Source organism: Pristiophorus japonicus, chromosome 6, assembly GCF_044704955.1.
Source record: "Pristiophorus japonicus isolate sPriJap1 chromosome 6, sPriJap1.hap1, whole genome shotgun sequence".
NCBI classification, from domain to species: domain Eukaryota; kingdom Metazoa; phylum Chordata; class Chondrichthyes; family Pristiophoridae; genus Pristiophorus; species Pristiophorus japonicus.
In genome coordinates, this window is record NC_091982.1 from 149898322 (window position 1) to 149920854 (window position 22533).

Here is a 22533-nt window from a genome sequence, read left to right on the forward strand (position 1 = left end):
CCACCTGAGCCACATAAGGAGTTATTAGGACAGATGACCAAAAGCTTGGTCAAAGAGGTAGGTTTCAAGGAGCATCTTAAAGGATGAAAGAGAGGTAGAGAGGCAGTGAGATTTAGGCAGGGAATTTCAGAGCTTAGGGCCCAGGCATGGCCGTCAATGGTGAAGTGATGAAAATTGGGGATGCACAAAAGACCAGAGTTGGAGGAGCGCAGAGATCTTGGGTGGTTGTAGGGCTGGAGGAGGTTACAGAGATAGGGGAGGTCGAGGCCATGGAGAGATTTGTAAACAAGGATCAGAATGTTAAAATTGAGGCATAGCCAGACTGGGAGCCAATATAAGTCAGCAAACACAGGGGTGATGGGGTGAATGGGACTTGGTGTGAGTTAGGATATGGACGGCAGAGTTTTGGATGACCTCATGTTGATAGGGTGTAAGATGGAACGCCAGCCAGGAGAGCATTGGAATAGTCATGTCTAGAGGTAACAAAGGCATGGATAAGGGTTTCAGCAGTAGATGAGAGAGGCGGGGTGGAGACAGGTGTTGTTACAGAGGTGGAAATAGGCGATCTTGGTGATGGAGTGAATATGTGGTCAGAAGCTCATCTCGGGGTCAAATACGACCCCAAGATTGTGAACAGCCTGCTTCAGCCTCAAACAGTTGCGAGGGAGCGGGATGGAGTCAGTGGCTAAGGAATGGAGTTGTGGCAGGGACAGTTAAAGAGGAGAAATTTGCAGGACTATGGGGAAAAACCAGGGGAATGGGACTAATTGGATAGCTCTTTCAAAAAGCTGGCACAGGCACGATGGGCCGAATGGCCTCTTTCTGTGCTGTAAAATTCTATGGTTGTATGATCTGTAAAGGAAGGTATCTTGCATTGTTTTTCGGAGCTCCATACATTCATGCAACAAAGTTTTCTGGCCAGTGATTTCTTCATTGAGCAAGAAAAAACACCATCATTATCATCATAGGCGGTCCCTGGTATCGAGGATAACTTGCTTCCATGCCAAAAAGGGATGAGTCCACAGGTGTTTCAATGAAGGAGCCGATATTCCAGGTCCCAAACTATATGTTGAAGGGTGGAAGATGCCTGTGTGTGGATTTTTTTAACGTGTGGTGGCCGTTGCACACCAGCCAACACACGGGATTGACAGAGCAAGGTCTTTATCCAGTGGCAAGGGTTTAACCAGGATGACTGGAGACCAGCTCTGCAGATCGGAGCCATCAAAGAAGCAGCTTGAGCCCAACCCGGCATGCGCGTGACTTACACACAGTTTTTCATCATTGCTGTGGAATTAATATAGGGTAGAAATTATGATGAACAGTGTTTCCACAGAAAAGCTTAACTTGCTTGTGCCAAATTCCTCTCTGTGTTAGCTCCTGCGACAATATACTACAGAAAGAACTTTGCTATGAGCACCGAAAGCATTTGTATGAGAACAGCGGCAATTGTTATTCTGACACTTTTACCTTACATACTCAGGCCTTCTTTTACATTCTCAATACAAGAAGAATCACACACCCCTTTTAAATGGCAGTCACAGCCCTTTAAGAGCTGCAGCGGTGTGCAATTTGGCAATCCCCCATTGGCGGTGTCCAGTGTAACCCTGTGACTGTGTAATAGCCCAGATTTTGCTGGAGTGGGGAATCTTGCGACCATGCCCTGTTAGCTAGACTTGTCTGTGCACAGTTAGGGTTGAAACTTTTGTGCCCACAAACTTGCTGTGAGTATGAGCTGGTAACAGCACAGTGAGGGCAACACGGCATCTGAGACCTTGGTGAAACCCCTTCAGCAATGGGATTCAGAGATTGAGAAAAAAACAGGGGAAGGACTGAGAAAGTGGGTGAATTAGAGCAGGTGCATTCAATGCCAAATCAGGTACAGAAAGCGAGGGAAAGCAAGATTGAATGAAGAGAGAAAAAAAGAGACAGAACGGAAAGGTAAGAAAAATATTTAAAATGTAATATTTGACATTTTTAAAATCATCAATAACAATTCACAACTTGAAGGAATGCGACTCCCACACTTTTAATTTTTCACTTTCTGGGCCAGCCATTAACAATTATCACTTCAGTAAAAGGGTACTTACACTGTTAATTACTAGACTTAACTTTCTGTGGCGAGTCTAATGGCAAACATGCATTAAAATGCAAATACAGCAACATCATGAAAATCACAGGAGGTAAAGGCCGAGACAACGTTTTGGCGACACTAACGGTGCAGCGACACAAATCTCTGAGCAACTTGTGGCGATTCACAAGTCATGGTCTATCGCTTCCTTGTTACAAGTTGCTGGGCCATTTTCACATTAATAACCATATGCTTTGTTCAGACACAACTTATTTTTTCTACAAATTCTGGGCCATTATGTTTTATTATTTGTTCTCAGGATGTGGAGAACTCTGGTAAGGCTGCATTCATTGCCCATACCTACTTGCCCTGCCAAGATGATGGTGTGTCTTCCCTTTGAACCTCTGCAGTCCTTGTGGCAATGCATCATAGGCAGTCCCGTGAAATCGAGGAAGACTTGCTTCCACTATAAAAGTGAGTTCTCAGGTGACTGTACAGTCCAATACGGGAATTACAGTCTCTGTCCCAGGTGGGACAGACAGTGGTTGAAGGAAAGAGTGGGTGGGGAGTCTGGTTTGCCGCACGCTCCTTCTGCTGCCTGCGCTTGTTTTCTGCATGCTCTCGTCGACGAGACTCGAGGTGCTCAGCACCCTCCCAGATGCTCTTCCTCCACTTAGGGTGGTCATTGGCTAGGGTCTCCCAGGCGTCGGTGGAGTTGTTGCACTTTATCAAGGATGCTTTGAGGGTGTCCTTGGAACGTTTCCTCTGCCCACCTGGGGTTCGCTTGCCATGTCGGAGTTCCGAGTAGAGCGCTTGCTTTAGGAGTCTTGTGTCAGGCATGCGAACAATGTGGCCCGCCAAATGGAGCTGGTCGAGTATGGTCAGTGCTTTGATGCTGGAGATGTTGGCCTGATCCACAATGGTGGTGGTGTTAGGTAGGGAATTCTAGAATTTCTACGATATATATCTGTGCTATATGTCCAAACCAGGATAGTGTGTGACTGGGAAGGGAACCTGGAGGTGATGATGTTCCCACAACATTGTCCTCGGTGTCGGAGGTTGGAGGGTAAGGAGCTGCTGCTGAAGTAAGGTTGTTGAGTTGCTGCATGCTGTAGCCACAGTACAGTGATGGTGGAGGGGTGGATATTGAGGCCAAGCTCAGGACATCACATAAGGCTGGTTGTGTGTGATTTTGGGGAGTATAAAAGTTTCTGCTCTCTGATGCCACCGCTTCAGCACCAGGACCAGAAAGGATAACTCTTGTGCTTCACAGAGTTCTGTGTCTCAGACTACCTTGTGTAATATTCCATGTGGCCATCAGAGGGAGCAAGCACTCGATGTAATTCTGTTTTACATTTGGGGAGCTCCTGAGTGAGTCAGCAAGTTCGAGAATATGTTTTTGAATAAAAGCATTGGTGTTGTAATTATAGAACCCAGTTCCACACACAATATGGACTATTTGATAATCTGAGTCTAAACTTATTCCTGTAAACACCAATTCCTAATGATATGAAGGAGTTTAACATAGGATGTGCATTGATATATTGTCCAAGACCAAAGCAATCGGCCTAGCTTTGTTACATTCTTGGTACTCAAAGGCAGAGAGAAATTAACCTTCTTCAGCCAGAGAGAGAGAGAAGGGGTCATTTCTGTTGAATTATACCTCTTGTTTATCGACAGCAGATTTGTCCATGAAGGGACAGACTCCACACTGGAGCTGCGTGTTCCAAGTAACTGGAGTAATGATTCCAGTATCACGATTTTGGGCCATCCATCCCTTTTGTCTCTCTAATCTCACCTGTCTTCCAACCTGTTATGTTCATAATAAAGTAATCCAACTGAGTACTGTAGACATGAATAAGTGTGACCTTAACTCCTTTATTCAAACTCCAGAGTGTTGGTACAGCATGGGAGGCCTGCTTATATACAATGCTCCCAAGGGATGCTGGGATCCCTTGGGACTCCAACAGGTATGCCCTCTGGTGGTGGTAAGATACAGATTACATAGGGTTACATACATAACATCAATCCCTCCCAAAGTCAATAGTACTTTTACTTACAGGGTGAGACGATCCGGGGCTTTTCGCTCCCTTGTCGATCGTCTCGGTACAAATGCAGGTGTGGGTAAGTTGGTTGGTTTTTTGCTGGGCTGCTGGGCATTTAGCCTGCTGGGCTGCTGGGGATGGTGAGTTCAGCTTCGTGGTCAACTGTGATGTCGGTTGCCACTTGTGTGTGTGTGTGTTGGAGGGTCGAAGTTGGTGGTGTCCTCTTTGGGTTGCTCGTGGTTGTTTGTGAATCGCAGTTTGGTTTGGTCCAAATGCTTTCTGCAAGTTAGTCCATTAGCAAGTTTGATCTGAAACACCCTACTCCTTTCTTTGGTTATGACTGTGCCAGCAAGCCATTTGGAACCATGTCCATAATTGAGTACAAATACAGGGTCATTGACTTCAATATCGTGTGACAAGTTTGCGCGATCATGGTACATGCTTTGTTGATGCCGCCTTTCCTCCACGTGATCATGGAGATCAGGATGGACAAGAGACAGCCTTGTTTTGAGCGCCCTTTTTATGAGCAGCTCGGCTGGGGGAACCCTGGTGAGCGAGTGAGCGATAGCTGAGCAGGACCTGGGACAGGTGGGTCAGCAAGGAACCTTCCAACACACATTTCAAGCTTTGCTTGATGGTTTGGACTGTCCGTTCTGCCTAGCCATTGGATGTGGGCATAAACGGGGCAGATGTGACGTGCTTGATCCCATTGCGGGTCTTGAATTCCTAGAATTCAGCACTGGTGAAGCACGGCCCATTGTCGCTGACAAGGGCATCAGGCAGGCTGCACGTGGAGAACATGGCTTGTAGGCTTTCGATGGAGGCAGTGGACGTGCTTACAGACATTTTTACACCCTCAATCCATTTTGAGTAAGCATCCTAACATTTTGCCTAGTAACCGACCCGCAAAGTCAACGTGGATCCTAGACCACAAATATTAGCGGTGCCTCCCTGGGTGCATTGCTCAGTTGAGAGCAAGTGTTGCATTGGCGCACGCATGACTCCAAATCTGAGTCGATTCCGGGCCACCACACAGGGGATCTGGCTGCAACTTTCATCATTACTATGCCTTGGGTGGGTATTGTGTAGGTCACATGAACGTTTCCCTGCCTTTTTTAGTCAAAACCACGCGATTACCCCACAAAAGACAGTCCGTCTGTATGGAAGATTCATCATTGCGCCGCTGGAAAGGCTTGATCTCTTCATGCATCTCCGCTGGAATGCTGGACCAGCTCCCATGGAGGACACAGTTTTTTACAAGGAACAGTAAAGGATCCTGGCTCATCCAGGTCCTGATCTGGTGGGCCATAATGGGTAACTTTTCGTTTTCAAATGCATCCATCACCAAGAGCAAGTCTGCAGTGTTATGCATCTGTAAAGTATGCACTCCCATGTTCCGCCACCAGGGAGCGCATCCCCTGAAGTCCCAAGGGATCCCAGCGTCCCTTGGGAGCACTGTATATAAGCCGGCCCGTAAGGCCTGTTACTCACTCTGGAGTGTCTTAATAAAGACTGAGGTCACTGTTACTTTAACCTCCCTGTGTGCAATCTTATCTGTGTTAGGAACACAATAACTGGCAACGAGAATACGAATCCAACACAAAGATGCAGCAAACTGTGAGCATCCTGGAGAAGTTCTCGGAGGGTGAGGACTGGGAAGCCTATGTCGAACGGCTAGACCAGTACTTTGTAGCCAACGAGCTGGATGGAGAAGGAAGCGCTGCAAAAAGGAGAGCGGTCCTCCTCACAGTCTGCGGGGCACCGACCTACAGCCTCATGAAGAATCTTCTGGCTCCGGTGAAACCCATAGATAAGTCATATGAGGAGCTGTGTACACTGGTTCGGGAGCATCTTAACCCGAGGAAGAGCATGCTGATGGCGAGGTATCGGTTCTACACGTGCCAACAATCTGAAGGTCAGGAAGTGGTGAGCTACGTCGCCGAGCTAAGGTGACTTGCAGGACAATGTGAGTTTTTTGGCTACCTGGAGCAGATGCTCAGAGACATTTTTTGTACTGGGCATTGGCCACGAGATCATCCTATGAAAACTTTTGACTGTAGAGACACCAACCCTCAGTAAGGCCATTGCGATAGCACAGGCGTTTATGTCCACCAGTGATAACACCAAACAAATCTCTCAGCTCACAAGTGCTAGCAATGTTCATAAATTAACTGGAACAGAAATGTACAGAGCAGAAACCATGAGTCTGCAACTGCCAGCAGGCCTCAGGTGACCCAGATGACTCAGAGTCCGCAACAAAGGATGAATGCAAGGCAATTCACAGCTTGTTGGCATTGTGGAGGCTTCCATTCAGCCTATTCATGCCGCTTCAAAGGTATGTTTGCAAGAGCTGTGGAACAATGGGACACCTCCAATGAGCTTGAGGATGAACTGCAAGCTCTGCAAAACCTGCTAACCATCACTTGGCAGAGGAAGATCGGTCCATTGTGGATCAAAGCAATTTTGAGCCTCAGAGAGAGGAGGCAGATGCTGAAGTACACGGGCTGCACACATTTTCGACAAAATGTCCACCTACAATGCGAAATGTAAAATTGAATGGCTTACCAGTAGCCATGGAACTGGACACTGGCGCTAGCCAATCCATCATGAATAAAAAGATGTTTGAGAAACTGTGGTGCAACAAGGCACTCAGACCAGTCCTGAGCCCCATCCACACGAAACTGAGAATGTACACCAAAGAGCTCATCACTGTCCTGGGCAGCACCATGGTCAAGGTCACCTACGAGGGCACGGTGCACGAACTGCCACTCTGGATTGTCCCGGGCGATGGCCCCACACTGCTTGGAAGGAGCTGGCTGGGCAAAATCCGCTGGAACTGGGATGACATCCGAGCGCTATCACATGTCGATGAGACCTCATGTACCCAGGTTCTTAACAAATTTCCTTCCCTTTTTGAGCCAGGCATTGGAAACTTTTCCGGGGTGAAGGTGTGGATCCACTTGGTCCCAGAGGCACGACCCATTCACCACAAGGCGCGAGCGGTACCTCACATGATGAGGGAGAGAGTGGAAATCGAGCTGGACAGGCTGCAATGCGAGGGTATCATCTCCCCAGTGGAATTTAGTGAGTGGGTCAGCCAGATTGTTCCAGTACTCAAAAGTGATGGCATGGTCAGCATTTGCGGCTATTATAAAGTAACTATTAATCGTTTCTCGCTACAGGACCTATTTGCTGTTCATCTACAACAGATACCCGTTTGGAATTCGGTCGGCTGCAGCGATCTTCCAGAGAAACATGGAGAGCCTATTCAAGTCGGTGCCATGCACGGTGGTTTTTCAGGACGACATATTGGTCACGGGTCGGGACACCGTCGAGCACCTACAAAACCTGGAGGAGGTCCTCCAGCGACTGGATCGCGTAGGGCTGTGGCTGAAGAGGTCAAAATGCGTCTTCATGGCAACAGAAGTGGAGTTTTTGGGGAGAAAGATCACGGCGGACGGCATTTGGCTCACAGACGCCAAGACAGCGGCTATCAGGAACGCGCCCAGGCCACAGAACGTCACGGAGCTGCGGTCGTTCCTGGGACTCCTCAACTATTTTGGTAACTTCCTAACAGGGTTAAGCACCCTCTTAGAGCGCCTACATGTGTTATTGCGTAAAGGTGAGAACTGGATATGGGGATAAAACCAAGTAATTGCTTTTGAGAAAGCCAGAAACATTTTATGCTCCAACAAGCTACTTGTATTGTATAACTCGCGTAAAAGACTTGTGCAAGCATGTGATGCGTCGTCGTACGGAGTCGGGTGTGTATTACAACAAGCTAACGTGACGTGGAAGTTGCAACCTGTCGCTTATGCCTCCAGGAGCTTGTCTAAGGCCAAGAGGGCCTACAGCATGATTGAGAAAGAGGCATTAGCATGTGTGTTCGGGGTAAAGAAAATGCGTCATTACCTGTTTGGCCTCAAATTTGAGCTGGAAACCGATCACAAGACCCTCATATCCCTGTTCACTGAAAACAAGGGGATAAATACTAATGCCTCAGCCCGCATACAAAGGTGGGCACTCACGCTATCAGCTCATAACTATACCATCCGCCACAGGCCGGGCACCGAGAACTGTGCGGATGCTCTCAGTCGGCTACCATTGCCCACCACGGGGGTGGAAATGGCACAGCCTGAAAACTTGTTGCTGGTGGCGCAGCCCGCAGACTTGTTGATGGTCATGGAAGTTTTGAAAATGAGAAATCACCTGTCACCGCCAGATTCTGACTTGTACCAGCCAAGATCCTCTGCTGTCCCTAGTAAAAAAAACTGTGTACTGCATGGGAGCTGGGCCAGCATCCCCGTTGAAATGCAAGAGCTAATGAAGCTGTTCCAGCGGCAAAAGGACGAGCTGTCTATTCAGGCAGACTGCCTGTTGTGGGGTAACCGCGTAGTGCTAGCCAAAAAGGGCAGGGAGACGTTCATCTCAAATCTCCACAGCACTCACCCTGATATAGTAATGAAGAAAGCGATAGCCAGATCCCACGTGTGGTGGCCCGGTATCGACACTGACTTTGAGTCCTGTGTGTGGCAATGCCACGTGTGCTCAGTTGAGCAACGCGCCCAGAGAGGCACCACTAAGTTTGTTGTCCTGGCCCTCCAGACCACGGTCGAGGATCCATGTCGGGACTATGCAGGCCTGTTTCTTGATAAAATGTTCCTGGTGGTGGTGGATGCTTTTTCAAAATGGATTGAACATGAAATAATGTCAGGAAGCTCAGCCACCACCACCATTGAAAGCCTGAGGGCCATGTTTGCCACCCACGGCCTGCCTGACATACTGGTCAGTGACAACGGGCCATGTTTCACCAGTGCCAAATGTAAAGAATTCATGACCCGCAATGGGATCAAACATGTCACCTCGGCCCCGTTTAAACCAGCCTCCAATGGGCAGGCAGAGCGGGCAGTACAAACAATCAAACAGAGCCTCAAACGAGTCACAGAAGGCTCACTCCAAACCCGCCTGTCCCGAGTACTGCTCAGCTACTGCACAAGACCCCACTCACTCACAGGGGTGCCCCTGGCTGAGCTACTCATGAAAAGGACACTTAAAACCAGACTGTTGCTGGTTCACCCCAACCTGCATTATCAGGTAGAGAGCAGGCGGCAGCAACAAAATGTAAACGATGGTCGCGCCACTGTGTCACGGGAAATTGATCTGAATGACCCTGTGTATGTGTTAAACTATGGACATGGCCCTAAGTGAATCGTGGGCGCGGTGATAGCTAAAGAAGGGAGTAGGGTGTTTATTGTCAAACTCGACAATGGACAAATTTGCAGAAAGCACCTGGACCAAACGAGGCTGCGGTTCACAGACTGCCCTGAACAACCCACAGACTTTTTCGAGCCCTCAACACACACACCCAAAGGATCAATGACTCCACCCCGGACCAGGAAATTGAACCCATCATGCCCAACAGCCCACAAGGCCAGGCTCACCCAGCAGCCCTGCAGGCCCAACAACACGCCAGCCCAGCGAGAGCACAGCCAACACACCAGAACAGACATTTGCACCGAGGTGGTCCACCAGGGAAAGAAAGGCTCCCGACCGCCTCACCTTGTAAATAGTTTTCACTTTGACTTTGGGTGGAGTGATGTTGTGTATCTGTAAAGCATACACTCCCATGTTCCGCCACCAGGGAGTGTATCCCCTGAAGTCCCAAGGGATCCCAGCATCCCTTGGGAGCACTGTATATAAACCGGCCCCTAAGGCCTGTTCCTGACTCTGGAGTGTCTTAATAAAGACTGAGGTCACTGTTACTTTAACCTCCCTATGTGCAGTCTCATCTGTGTTAGGAACACAATATGCAGGCTGTGCCATTTCCACCCCGGTGGTGGGCAATGGTAGCCGACTAAGAGCAACAGCACAGTTCTCTGTGCCTGGTCTGTGGCAGATTACATAGTTACATGCAGACAGCGTAAGCGCCCATCTTAGGATGCGGGCAGAGGCATTGGTATAAATCCCTTTGCTCTCTGAGAATAGCGATATGAGTGGCTTATGGTCAGTTTCTAACTCAAACGTGAGACCAAACAAATACTGGTGCATTTTTTTCACTCTGTAAATGCATGCCAGAGCTTCTTTTTCAATCATGCTGTGAGCCCTTTCGGCCTTGGGCAAACTCCTGGATGCATAGTTGACCGGTTGCAATGTTCCCGATTCGTTTGATTGTTGTAACACACACCCGACCCCGTACGAAGACGCATCGCAAGCTGGCATTAAACGTTTACATGGATTATATAGAACAAGCAGTTTATTGGAACATAACAGATTTCTGGCTTTCTCAAAAGCAGCCTCATGTGATTTCCCCAATACCCAGTCATCTCCCTTGCGTAGCAGCACATGTAGGGGTTCTAGCAAGGTGCTTAACCCGGGTAGGAAATTACCGAAATAGTTGAGGAGTCCCAGGAACGACCGCAGCTCCATCACGTTCTGTGGTCCCAGCGCATTCTTGATGGCCTCTGTCTTAGTGTCGGTGGGTCTTATGCCATCTGCCGCCATTCTTCTCCCTAAGAACTCAACCAGGAAAACACACTTCGAGCGTTTCAACCTGAATCCCACACGATCTAGCCAACTTAGAACCTCTTACAGGTTCTTCAATTGTTCAATGGTGTCCCAACCTGTGATCAATATGTCGTCCTGAAAAACCACAGTGCGCAGAACCGACTTTAACAGGCTCTCCATGTTCCTTTGAAAAATTGCCGCAGCCGATCAAATTCCAAACGGGCATCTATTGTAGATGAACAGACCTTTGTGTGTGTTGATGCAGGTGAGGCCTTTTGAAGATTCCGCCAGCTCTTGCGTAATGTAGGCCGAGGTCAGGTCCAACTTGGTGAACATCTTCCCTCCTGCCAGCGTCGCAAGTAGGTCATCTGCCTTGGGTAGCGGGTCCTGTAGCGAAAAACGGTTAATCGTTACTTTATAGTCCACACAAATCCTGACCGTGCCATCGCCTATGAGAACTGGAACAATCGGACTGGACTACTCGCTGAACTCCACCGGCACGATGATGCCTTCTTGTTGCAGCCTGTCCAGCTCAATTTCCACTTTCTCTTGCATCATATATGGCACCGCCCGTGCCTTGTGGTGGATGGGTCGTGTACTGGGAACCAAATGGATCTGCACCTTCGCCCCTGAGAAACTTCCCATGCCTGTCTCAAACAATGATGGGAACTTGCTCAGAACCTGGGCACATGAAGCGTCGTCGACAGACAAGAGTGCTCGAATGTCGTCCCAGTTCCAGCGGATTTTTCCCAGACAGCTTCTACTGAACAGTGTGTGGCCATTTCCTGGTACAATCCAAAGTGGGAGTTTGTGCACTGCTCCATCATAGGAGACTTTTACTGCTGCACTGCCAATGACAGGGATCAGCTCTTTAGTGTAAGTGCTTAGCTTGGTATGAATGGGTCTAAGCTTGGGCCTATGTGCCTTAGAAACATAGAAACATAGAAAATAGGTGCAGGAAGTAGGCCATCCGGCCCTTTGAGCCTGCACCACCATTCAATAAGATCATGGCTGATCATTCCTTCAGTACACCGTTCTTGCTTTCTCTCCATACCCCTTGATCCCTTTAGCCGCAAGGGCCATATCTAACTCCCTCTTGGATATATCCAATGAACTGGCATCAACAACTCTCTGCGGTAGGGAATTCCATAGGTTAACAACTCTCTGAGTGAAGACGTTCCTCCTCATCTTAGTCCTAAATGGCTTACCCCTTATCCTAAGACTATGTCCCCTGGTTCTGGACTTCCTCAACGTCGAGAACATTCTTCCTGCATCTAACCTGTCCAGTCCTGTCAGAATTTTATATATTTCTATGAGATCCCCTCTAATCCTTCTAAACTCCAGTGAATACAGGCTCAGTCGATCCAGTCTCTCCTTATATGTCAGTCCAGCCATCCCAGGAATCAGTCTGGTGAACCTCCGCTGCACTCCCTCAATAGCAAGAACGTCCTTCCTCAGATTAGGAGACCAAAACTGAACACAATATTCCAGGTGGGGCCTCACCAAGGCCTGTACAACTGCAGTAAGACTTCCCTGCTCCTATACTCAAATCCTCTTGCTATGAAGGCCAACTTACCATTTGCCTTCTTCACCGCCTGCTCTACCTACAAGCCAACCTTCAATGACTGATGAATCATGACACTCAGGTCTCATTGCACCTCCCCTTTTCCTAATCTGCTGCCACTCAGATAATATTCTGCCTTCGTGTTTTTGCCCCCAAAGTGGATAACCTCACATTTATCCACATTATACTGCATCTGCCATGTATTTGCCCACTCGCCTAACCTGTCTAAGTCATCCTGCAGCCTCTTAGCATCCTCCTCACAGCTCACACCGCAACCCAGTTTAGTGTCATCTGCAAACTTGGAGATATTACACTCAATTCCATCATCCAAATCATTAATATATTGTAAAGAGCTGGGGTCCCAGCACTGAGCCCTGCGGCACTCCACTAGTCACTGCCTGCCATTCTGAAAAGGACCTGTTAATCCCGACTCTCTGCTTCCTGTCTGCCAACCAGTTCTCTATCCATGTCAGTACATTACCCCCAATATCATGTGCTTTGTTGCATCACAGCCTGTCCAGTTCCATGGATACTGGAATTCTGTCCAGTTCGATTTTTAGCATGACCAGTGGACATTTCATGGTGAAGGTGGGTACCCCGTACACTACTGCCTCCTCGGTTTGAGTCACTAGTTCAGCCTGATCCGCCATGGATCGATCCTCCTCTGTGATGTGGTGGGTTGCAGGGTTTTCAGCTCATCTGCACATTCGTTGGAGGTGTCCCATTGTTTCACAGCCTTTGCACACATCGTGTTTGAAGCGGTATTGATGGGCTCGATTATCACCTCCGCAGCGCCAACAAGGTGTTAACTGCCTTGCATTAACATTTGATAGCGGACTCTGGGTCATCGGAGCTCGTGCAGCTGCAGTCGTGTACGTTCTGCCTTATGCATTCCTGTGTAAAATCGATACCTTGCCATCAGAACGCTTTCCTTCGGATTTAGGTGCTCCCGGACTAGCTTATACAGTTCTTCATATGATTTGGTTGTTGGTTTCACCGGAACTAGAAGATTCTTCATGAGGCCATAGGTTGTTGCCCCACAGACGGTGAGGAGGATCGCCCTTTGTTTCCTAGCGTTCTCATCCACTTCCAGCTCGTTGGCCATGAAGTACTGGTCGAGTCGCTCCACGAAGGCCTCCCAATCATCCCCTTCTGAGAATTTCTCCAGGATACCAACAGTTCTCTGCATTTTCGCGTGATTGTTCGTTATCTCATCGCTAGTTGTTATGTGCATAATAAAGTAATGTAACTGAGTACTGTAGACATGAGTAAATGTGACCTGAGCTCCTTTATTCAAACTCCAGAGCGTTGATACAGCGTGGGAGGCCTGCTTGTATACAGTGCTCCCAAGGGATGCTGGGATCTCTTGGTACTCCAACAGGTATGCCCTCTGGTGGCGGTATGATACAGGTTACATAGGGTTGCATACATAACACAACCTAGCACAGACCTTCCCTTTTGTTCTTTCTTACCGCCCACCCCCCACCCCCCACCCCACCTCGGTGCTTGTTAAGAATGTGTTCTTTTCGAATACTCTCCAGTTCTGATGAAGGGTCATCGACCCGAAACGTTAACTCTGTTTCATCTCCACAGATGCTGCCTGGCCTGCTGAGATTTCCAGCATTTTCTGTTTTTATTCCAGTGCCACGATTCACTGACAATCCCTGAAAAAAGTACTTTTTCCTGCCCATATTTCCTTGGTAACTGCGAGTCTGCCAGAGTGTTGGAGTTGCACCTCAAACAATGGAGGGCCGTATTCTTCATGCATCCAAACATGCTGTTCCACATCCCGCCTCCACTGTGTCAGCTGTGGCTCAGTGGGTCGCACACTCGCCTCTGAGTCAGAAGGTTGTGGGTTCAAGTCCCACTCCAGGGTCTTAAGCACATAAATCTAGGCTGACACTCCCAGTGTAGTGCTGAGGGAGTGCTGCACTGTCGGAGGTGCCGTCTTTCGAATGAGACGTTAAACCAAAGCTCTGCCTGCCTGCTCAGCTGGACTTAAAAGATCCCACAGCGTTATTTCAAAGCAGAGCAATTATCCCCGGTGTCCTGGCCAATATTTATCCCTCAATCAACATAACAAAAAAACACATTACCTGATCATTATCACATTGCTGTTTGTGGGAACTTGCTGTGCGCAAATTGGCTGCCGCGTTTCCCACATTACAACAGTGACTACACTCCAAGAGTACTTCATTGGCTGTAAAGTGCTTTGGCACGTCTGGTAGTCATGAAAGGCGCTATATGAATGCAAGTCATTGTTTCTATCTCAGGTGCCAGCTGTGGTTCACCAGGTAGCAATCTTGCCTCTGAGTCAGAAGGTTGTGAGTTCAAGCAGCACTCTAGAAACTTGAACATGTAATCTAGGCTGACCCTCCAGTGCAGGGCTGAGGGAGTGCTGCACTGTCGGAGGTACCGTCTTTACGATGAGAATTTAAACTACGGCCCTGTCTGCCCTCTCAGGTGGACATAAAAGATCTCACGGCACTATTTTGAAGATGTCCTGGCCAATACTTAACCCCTCAACCAACACCTAAAACAGATGATCTGATCCTTTATTTCATTGCTGTTTGTGGGAGCTTGCTGTGTGCAAATTGGCTGCCATGTTTCCCACATTACAACACTGACTACACTTCAGAAGTGTTTCATTGGGTGTCAGTGCTTTGGGAAGTCCTGAGGTAGTGAAAGGTGCTATATAAATCCAAGTCTTTCTTTCTCTCCACCTTCCTAAAGTCCATCTTTTCAACCAATCATTCGGTCACACGTCTTAAATCTCGCTCCATGGCTCAGCTGAAGTTCATTTTCCTTTTCCCCTCTGTAAAGTGCCTTGTGATATTTTCTATATCAATACAAGCAGTTATTGTCTGTATTTGTATTGTTATTTGTGGTCAATCCTCATGTGTGAACTTGAACAATTTCTGCTTTTAATCAGCTCACAGATAATCTTCTCCCCATTCTCTCCTGATGTTGCTGACTCCTCACACAAGGGGGTTGGGTGTCCGTTGGCTCCTTGCCAAACTGGGTACTCTTTACGTGTGAAGTAAACAGAGAGCATTCGACCACGGAGGGACCATGGCCCCACCTGATCGTGTCTGCCCCTGACACCCCCACACACTTTTCAAGTTACCAGTTGGCGAACAGGTACAAGAACCCTGAATGATTGCTGCACCGCCCCCATCTCTAGCCCCCACTCTGGTTGTGCTCGCTAGCTGTCTGTCTCTGGGTATATCGCTGAGTTCTACAAAACAGAATTTAAAGAGCATCTTTGTGGTAAATGGACCGATTTTTTCAGCATGCACTCTGGAGGTGCTGGGGGCGGTGGGAGCGGGTAGGGGGTGGGAGGGACTGGTGGTGGGGGTGGGTAGGGGGCTGGGGGCGGGTAGGGGGTAGTGGGAGCGGGTAGTGGGGTGGGAGGGACTGGTGGTGGGGGTGGGTAGAGGGCTGGGGGCGGGTAGGGGGTGGTGGGAGCGGGTAGTGGGGTGGGAGGGATTGTTGGTGGGGGTGGGTAGAGGGCTGGGGGCGGGTAGGAGGTGGTGGGAGCGGGTAGTGGGGTGGGAGGGACTGGTGGTGGGGGTGGGTAGAGGGCTGGGGGCAGGTAGGGGGTGGTGGGAGCGGGTAGTGGGGTGGGAAGGACTGGTGGTGGGGGTGGGTAGGGGGCTGGGGGCGGGTAGGGGGTGGTGGGAGCGGGTAGTGGGGTGGGAAGGACTGGTGGTGGGGGTGGGTAGGGGGCTGGGGGCGGATAGGGGGTGGTGGGAGCGGGTAGGTGGGTGGGAGGGACTGGTGGTGGGGGTGGGTAGGGGGCTGGGGGCGGTTAGGGGGCTGGGGGCGGGTAGGTGGGTGGGAGGGACTGGTGGTGGGGGTGGGTAGGGGGCTGGGGGCGGGTAGGGGGTGGTGGGAGCGGGTAGTGGGGTGGGAGGGACTGGTGGTGGGGATGGGTAGGGGGCTGGGGGCGGGTAGGGGGCTGGGGGCGGGTAGGTGGGTGGGAGGGATTGTTGGTGGGGAGTGGATAGCAGGGTGGTAGCGATTGGTGGTGGGGAGCCTCACCCAGACTCACGTTTCTTGGGCATGCTGCTCTTGACTTTTGTATCCAATTGGATGGGCCTAAAACTTACCGCTACACGTGGACAGCTGACAAGGCTCCTCGCCAGGCACACAAATCCATAAAAGCTGGCCATTAAAATTCTTCATCTTCTTTATTGTCACTTTGAAAGAAAAATCCTGAATGGAGTCACCATCTAAAAGTAAGACGCAGACCAATCGTCGCTCTGTCCTACATACACTGAGCGACTCCATCTCCTGATTGCCCCAGTTCCAGCACACCTATTAGTCCATCACACAACAGGAACACGCTAACTAATTCTGAGGACCAACGGGGGTGGGAAGTTGAGGCAGTGGAAGTGGGAAAAAATGCATCAGCTGGTATTCAATGTCAGTGAATGTGATGTGGTACATTTTGGTCAAACATGAAAAAGTAATCATTGTATGGGAAAAAAACTAGGTAATGTGGAAGAATAGAGGGATTTGGGGGTTTTGGTTTTTAGATATTTGACACTGTAAAAAAAACCTAATGGAATACTGGGGTTTATGGCACGAGGTATAGAATATAAAAGTCGATATGTAATGATGAATCTACATGAAATCTTAGTATGACCATAGTTAGCGTATTGTGGGCTGGAAATTTGGTCTTCTGATGCCCCGCTTAGCCTCCTGGAGGGGTGGTTATGGCAGCTTAAAGCAGTTGCGCCCAGACTGCCAGCTTCCAGCACCCTGCCGGGACATTCGGGGCCGATATCAACGGGAGGATTGAGCATTACCGCCTGGGAGAGGCGAGCCAGTGTGCAATGCCCCTGGTTGCGACACCGACCCGATTTTTGGTTGCCACCCGAACCTTAGCACTCCGCAGCGCCCCCTGGTGGGACCGCTTATGGAAGCGGGCAGTCTGAGCTGTAGCGGCCACAGTGAGGTCAGTAATATCGAGCTATGGTAAGTGTGATTGTTGTTTAAACTGTTTATGTTGCGATTTATGTTGTGGTGGCGTGGCTACGCATTGGGAATGCTTTTTATGTTTTTTTTTCAGCTTTTTGTTATGGTGCTCCGAGGCCAGCTCATTGGCTCGGGGTTTTCCCTTGCTCAGCCGGCCTAGCACCCTAAGAGAGGTGTGCAATGTCTCCCTCAGTGCCCCGCTCCAAACTCCACGCCCAGTTGATGAATTTTGCGGCGGTGGACGCAAACCCATTTGCCGGCTCAAAATTTATGGCACTGCCCGGGGCACCGCCCCAACTGAGGTGCGACCGAATTTCCACACCTGTGTGAAGTTTCGTGCTCCACGCTATAGCAGGGATGTTGTGGGAATAGAGAGGGTACATCGCAGATTCATGAGGATGCTACATGATGTGAGGAAATACAAATGTCAAAAAAGTCATGAAAAATGAGAGCTGTTTCCATTCGCAGTGCATTTGATAGGTGTATTTAAAATGATGAAGGGATGGGACAGAATAGATAGAAACAGAGTTGGAGGCGTTTAGAATGAGGGGGTTTAGATATAAGATTAAATGTCGGGGATTTAGGATCGAGAGTGGAAGGAGCTTTGAACACAGAGGTTCTGAGGCTGTGGGAAGCACGACCAGAGTTAGAGATTGAAGCAGAGATATTTAAGACGAGAAAAGAAAAATACTGCGGACTCTGGAAATCTGAAATAAAAACAGAAAGTGCTGGAAATACTCGGCAGGTCAGGCAGCATCTGTGCAGAGAGAAACAGAGTTAACGTTTCATGGTCGATGACCTTTGAATACTGATGAAAGGTCATCGACCTGAATCATTAACTCTGCTTCTCTCTCCACAGATACTGCCTGATCTATTTAAGAATAGGTTAGATAGGTGGGTGAAGGAAAGGGGATAAAGGGATATGGAAACAGGGCAGGCTCCGGGGATTAGGACTAGTGCTCTTGTGGAGAATAATCATTAACATGGAGTGGTTGCATCTAATGGCCTATTTCTATGTTGTAATTCTATACAAGGAAGATTTCAGACCATTCTGAGCCACTATCTGTGATTGACTCGTTGAAGATTCAAATGGTTTCTACCATTTTAAAAGAGCAGTTGACACTACATTAATGATTTGCAAGGATGCAATAAACACAAACTGTACAGCTAGAGCTCATCAAAGGACACGTCATCAAGTTAATGGAACAAAAGACTGCACAGAACCAGAGCAAACACAAGCAGTGGGCAAAAGAATCCTCCCAGTGGTAATAAAAATAGGAAGAGTGCTTGACTTTCTGCTCCCCCACCTCCCTCCCCACTCCCCGCCCCATGCCAATAATAGATGGGATACTTTCAGAATGAGTTTGGGAAAGTCTCCAGGAAATGGGATGGTAGTCATGGAAACCTGCCATGCACTTTTACCCTTTACAGCCAATGAGTTATATTAGTCACTGTTGTAATGTGGGAAAAACGACAGCCAATTTACGCACAGCAAACTCCAACAAACAGCAATGTAATAATGAGCAGATAAACTGTTTTAGTGATGTTGGTTTGGGGATAAATATTGGTCAGGACACCAGGGAGAACTCTCCTGCTCTTCTTCTAAATAGTGCCATGGGATCTTTTATGTCTGCCTGAGAGGGCCAACGGGGACTCTCTTTAATGTCTCACCCGAAGGTGCAGCACTCCCTCAGTACTGCACTTGAGTCCAAGCATGGATTTTGAGCTCAAGTCTCTGGAATAGGCAATATACTAGCATGGATTGAGGATTGGTTAACGGAGAGAAAACAGAGAGTAGGAATAAACGGGTCATTTTTGGGCTGGCGCGCAGTAATTAGTGGGGTGCCGCAAGGATCAGTGCTTGGGCCTGATCTATTCACAATCTATATCAATGAATTGGATGAGGGCACCAAATGTAATATATCCAAGTTTGCTGATGATGCAAAGCTAGGTGGGAATGTAAGTTGTGAGGAGGATGCAAAGAGGCTTCAAGGGGATATAGACAGGCTAAGTTAGTGGGCAAGAACATGGCAAATGGATTATAATGTGACGTTATCCATTTTAGTAGAAAAAATCAAAATTCAGAGTATTTTTTAAATGGTGAGAGATTGGGAAATGTTGGTGTTCAGAGGGATCTGGGTGTCCTTATACATGAATCACTGAAAGTTAACATGCAGGTACAGCAAGCAAATAAGAAAGCAAATGGTATGTTGGCTTTATTACAAGAGGATTTGAGTACAAGAGTAAAGATGTCTTACTGCAATTATACAGGGCACTGGTAAGACCGCACCTGGAGTATTGTGTACAGTTTTGGTCTCATTACCTAAGGAAGAATATACTTGCCATTGAGGGAGTGCAATGAAGTTTAACCAGACAGATTCCTTAGATAGGGTATTGTTCTATGAGGAGAAATTGAGTAGACTAGACTGATATTCTCTAGAGTTTAGAAGAATGAGAGGTGATCTCATTGAAACATATAAGATTCTTACAGAGCTTGACAGGGTAGATGCAGGGAGGATGTTTCCTCTGGCTGGGGAGCCTCGAAACAGGGGCCAAAGTTTCAGAATAAGGGGTCGACCATTTAGGAATGACATGAGGAGAACTTTCTTCACTCAGAGGGTGGAATCCTCTATCCCAGAGGGCTGTGGAGGCTCAATCATTTCGTATATGCAAGACAGAGCTCGATAGATTTTGGGATACAGAAACATAGAAATAGAGAAAATAGATGCAGGAGTAGGCCATTCGGCCTTTTGAGCCTGCACCACCATTCAATATGATCATGGTTGATCATGCAACTTCAGTACCCCATTCCTGCTTTCTCTCCATACCCCTTGATCCCTGTGATATATTCACAGAGAACAAGCACACACAGCTCCTAACAAGGCAGGCAGCTCTGTTGGAAGTCTCCGGAAATCTGTCTGGTTGTGTTTATTATTAACTATGTAGTTGCAGTACACAATACGTCCACATCCACAGTGTGGAGCTACAAACATTACAAGCTTACAGACATTACACTTCTCCCTCCTTAATGAAGAAGCCATCATAACAAACATCATACATAACTTTCATGTTTATACATAACAGAGGAAATAAACTTTTTTTTCCCATATTTCAAATTTAACTTTACCATTTGTTTTCTGTTTCGAAGAGGATACCTTCACTCTCGAACAGAACCTTCCAAACATAGTGTCGAATCTAAACTCATTCGTGACTCATCCTGAAAAACGTTTTCCTCCACGGAATTTCCTTGATTTTCATTTGAACTCACTCTAACTTCAGGCTCTTTGTTTTCCTGACTCGGACTCAGACTTTCATTCTGATTCTCTCCTGGATTTGTTTCCAGTACATTGGATTTAGGATTTGCTACTGGTATATCAAAACTATCTGATGAGTCAGAAATAATTGAATCATTCCCATCTTCAACTCCTTCCATGGCTGTAGATAAAATATTTTTTTTTTTTTTTTTTAAATAAATTCGTAGCCAATCGTTTCCAATTCTTTGTCAAGTCACAAACGCCAGAGGTCACCCTGCACCAGTCAAGGATCACTCTGCGCCAATGCTCTTAGCCAAAAGGTCTAGAGCCACTGCACCATTCCTGGAAGTACTGCAATACCAGGTTCGTGCCATGGAGGTGGATGGGTCAGGTCCCCCACACACCTCCGTGGAGGTGGATGGGTCAAGCCATCCCACCCACCTCCTGTTTACAAAAATGTAAGCATATACCTTCCTGACCAGGGAGAAACCACCCGGAGGTCATGGTGGCTGGTCAGGTTAGTTATGCAGATCTTAGCCAAAAGGCCGAGAAGCGATAGATAAAATATGATCAACATGAACAAACCTAACCTGTCCATTATCAAACATCTTTACCAAATATGTGCGAGGACCACATATCTTCACCACACTTCCTGGTAACCACGTTAACCATTTATGGTGATGGTTCTTCACTCTCACCTTCTGGTTTAATTTTACACTTCTCTCTTTTACTCTACCTCTATCATGATTCTCTTTCTGTCTTAATTATGTCTCTTCTATGGACTGTGCCAAATTTGGCTTTAATAACGAGAATCTGGTTTGTGTCTGTCATTTGAGAAAAAACTCTGCTGATGTTCTACCAGTAGTTGTATGAGGAGTATTTCGATATGTAATCAAAAAATTAGCCAAGTTGTGATCCAATGACATCAGTCGTTTCCTTGGATTTGGATCGAACATTTGTTTTATGAGGGCACGTTTTACAATTTGGACAGTGCGCTCTGCTGCACCATTCGAAGCAGGATGGTATGGTGGAACCTTGGTATGTTTCACACCATTTTTGTTCGTGAATTGTGCAAATTCTTCTGAATGAAATTGTGGTCCATTATCCGAAACAATTTCTTCAGGGAGGCCAAATAAAGAAAATAATTTTCGTAAAATATCCAATGTTTTACTTGTTGTTATTTTCCACATTGGAAACACCTCAACCCACTTTGAATGGCTATCAATCACAATGAACAATTGTTGTCCCTCTAACACAGCAAAATCAAAATGTAGCCTTTGCCACACCCTGGGAGGCCATTTCCATGGCTGTAATGGTACTGGTGGTGGTTGCTTGCTTCCCGATTGACATGTCGTACACTGACTCACGATGTACTCTATATCTTTATCAAGACCTGGCCACCATAAATAACTGCGTGCAAAACTTTTGGTCAAGCACATTCCCAGGTGCTTGTCATGGAAGTCTCCTAATAATTTGGACCTGAATTTATTTGGTATAACCACTCTTGCACCCAACATGATACAATCTTTATCGACTGATAATTCATTCCTACGGATGAAGAATGGATGAATATCTTTGACTGTTACCTGGTTTGGCCATCCATTTGCAATATAATCATACACCTTTTACATCACTGGGTCACGTTTGGTTGCTCTACCAATCTCTTCAGCTGTGACTGGCAGTTCATCAATGTATGAAAAATAAAACACTTTTTCCCTATCGGGTGTAACTTGTGATGGGGAAGGCAATCTAGACATTGCATCAACATTACTGTGATCAGCTGATCATCTGTATTCAATATCATATGTATATGCTGACAAAATCAAAGCCCATCTCTACATTCAGGCTGCAGCTAATGTTGGAACTGGGGACTTTGGATGGAGGATTGCTGTTAGGGGCTTATGGCCCCTAACGATGGTAAACTTACGACCATACAAGTATTTGTGAAACTTCTTGACCCCAAAAATTAATGCCAAAGCTTCCCTTTCAATTTGCGCATAATTACTATCACTGGCACTGAGAGTGCGTGAAGCAAAAGCAATTGGTCTCTCCTCCCCATTACTTAATACATGAAAGATTACTGCCCAACTCCATACGGAGAGGCATCACATGCTA

General features: G+C 47.5%; 1 pseudogene; it reads right to left on the reverse strand.

Moving 5' to 3' along the window:
- Positions 1 to 20744: 20744 nt before the first annotated feature.
- Positions 20745 to 20975, reverse strand: LOC139266401 (U2 spliceosomal RNA; annotated as a pseudogene).
- Between the last annotated feature and the right edge of the window lie 1558 nt (positions 20976 to 22533).